Source organism: Lactuca virosa, chromosome 6 (genome assembly GCF_052849685.1).
Source record: "Lactuca virosa cultivar CGN04683 chromosome 6, Lactuca_virosa_CGN04683_v6, whole genome shotgun sequence".
Taxonomy (NCBI): Eukaryota; Viridiplantae; Streptophyta; class Magnoliopsida; order Asterales; family Asteraceae; genus Lactuca; species Lactuca virosa.
This window is the reverse complement of record NC_136431.1, coordinates 72,769,762-72,772,419: the sequence shown is the minus strand read 5'-3', so window position 1 is coordinate 72,772,419 and position 2,658 is coordinate 72,769,762.

Here is a 2,658-nt window from a genome sequence, read left to right as displayed (position 1 = left end):
TAAATCTATTAGGGTTATGCTAGCCATAGCTGCATTTCATGACATGAGTAAGCCAAAGGGTTTTGTCAATGCAGAGCACCCTAATAGAGTGTGTAAGCTTGAGAAATCCATTTATGGATTGAAACAAGCATCTCGCAGATGGAATCTTTGTTTCGATGAGAAAGTCAAAGAGTTTGGTTTTTCAAGAAGCGAGGATGAGTCCTGTGTATATGTCAAAGCCAGTGGGAGTATAGTTAGCTTTCTCGTTTTGTATGTGGATGACAAATTGCTCATAGGAAACGACATTCCAACCTTGCAGGAGGTTAATTTCTGGCTTGGGAAGTGCTTCGCTATGAAGGACCTCGGAGAAGCTGCTTATATTCTAGGGATAAGGATATTGAGAAATAAGAGTAATAGACTAATTGGACTTAGTCAAAGTACTTACCTGGATAAAGTGTTAAAACGTTTTAGCATGGAAAATTCCAAGAAAGGGGAGTTACCAATCTAAAGCAATACCAAGTTGAGTAAGACTCAAAGTCCGAGTACCGATGTCGAGATAGCAGTGATGAGCAGAGTACCTTATGATTCCGCAGTTGGCTCAATCATGTATGTTATGACATGTACTCGCCATGATGGTGCCTTCGATTTGAGCATGGTCAGAAGATATCAAGGGAACCCTAGTAGGGCACATTGGACCGTAGTAAAGAACATTCTCAAGTACCTACGAAGGACTAAGGAATGGTTCCTTATCCTCGGTGGGAGCGATGACTTGAGAGTGTGAGGGTATAGTGACGCTAGTTTTCAGACTGAACGGGATAATTTCCGCTCTCAGTTGGGCTGAGTCTTTACCCTGAATGGAGGAGCAGTGACATGGAAAAGTTCTAAGCAGGACACCGTAGCTGATTCAACGTGCGAATTAGAGTACATAGCAGCGAGCGATGCGTCGAAGGAGGCAATATGGCTAAAGAACTTCATCGCAAGCCTTGGGGTTGTACCTGCCATAAAGGAGCCTATGGAGATTTTCTGCGATAACGAAGGTGCGGTTGCCTTAACCAAGGAACCGAGGGATCATGGTAGATCCATGCATATCGACAGAAAATATCATTTCATTAGACATCGGTTAGAAGAGCGACTCCACGTAGTAAAGAGGGTATCGTCAGAGGATAACCCAACATATATATTTACTATTGTTTCACTTTGCATGTTTTGACTTCCTAAATAATAATATTATTTAAACTACCCACAGTCGATCATACATTGGAAGTAAGTATGAAAGAAGACTGTCATGAATTGGCTTGTAGATTGTCTAAGCGTTTAGACATAGAAAAGGTTTGTTGCAACGTTCATGAGTGCTTCTGAAATAAGATTTGAGTATTGGATTAAACCCGCACTCACATGAATCACTTCATAGAATTAATCACAAGTGATTATGAGATGGTAATATCATATAGTCTTTAAACCTAGATATATGAGTTGTTGTTTACGAGTTGGTTGTGCATTGATAATACGTAAACGCATCAGTAACTTGATGTTATAAAACACATTGTTGTGTACGATTTGATGAGTAAATAGTACAAGCATATAAGTCGAATTTTATCCGTTCCTTTTATCGTACGAGGGTAAAAGCGATATCTTGGGCCCCTCGATGATTTTATTTTGACTTATAGGCCAGGCCCGGTTAGGACTGAATTGATGTGTTCAATTAAGTTCTATGTCAGACAAATCAAAGACCGAGAAACAAACGGCTGGACAATAAGTATGACTATGTTACATGTAATTGTCCACACGATATCTTGAGAACGGAGGACTATACAATCCCTTATGTAAAGGACGTGTTAGAGTTCGACAGCGGCATTTGAGACCTATGATTGCTAATCGGATTTTGAAGTCATACTTGCATTTATAGTTATTAGACTTATCCAAGTGGGAGACTGTTGGATTAGGTGTCTAAGCCCATAACTATATTTGGTATGTACTTGACCCGATTGTAGCATGGTCATTTTGGGTTGCCTTCACCAAAGCAACTTAACTGGATGAATAATGAAGAACGAGGTTATTATGGTTTATTAATATATTATATGAATAATACATTAAAAGAAAAATCATACTGTTTAATTAATATTGGTCAAGAATTAATTTAGAATTAATTTTGTGGTCAAAAGAAGTTAATTAAATCAAGGGGACTGATATTGTAATTATTGGATAGTTACAAAGTTGGGCTTAGCATCCATAAGGAAGCAATGGACGAATTCTATGTAGGAGTCCACATAGAAATCGTCCAAGGGGCCTTCTGGAAGGATCCTTTGGGCTGCTTAAGGACTAAGCAACTGGATTAGGGTTTTGACTGAAACCCCAACTGCTCAGCTATATAAGGAACCCTTGGGATAGCCAAAATCGGCCACTGAAGCCTAAGAAGGATAGCCAACCGAATTTTGATCCTTCTCCTTCTGTCTCTAAGATTCTCTAATTGCTTTTGGTGTTTGTGATCTATTAGAGGCATCACATTTGATGTGCTAGGTTCTCAAAAGCTCAAAGTTATCAAGCTACAATCAAAGGTAACATTCTTACTTGTTTAGTTATGTTGATTTCGATTTTGTATGCTAGAATTAGGTTTTATGAGCTTTGGATGATTATTGCATGTATAATTAGAAAAACCCAGATCCAAAGCTTTAGTGTTTG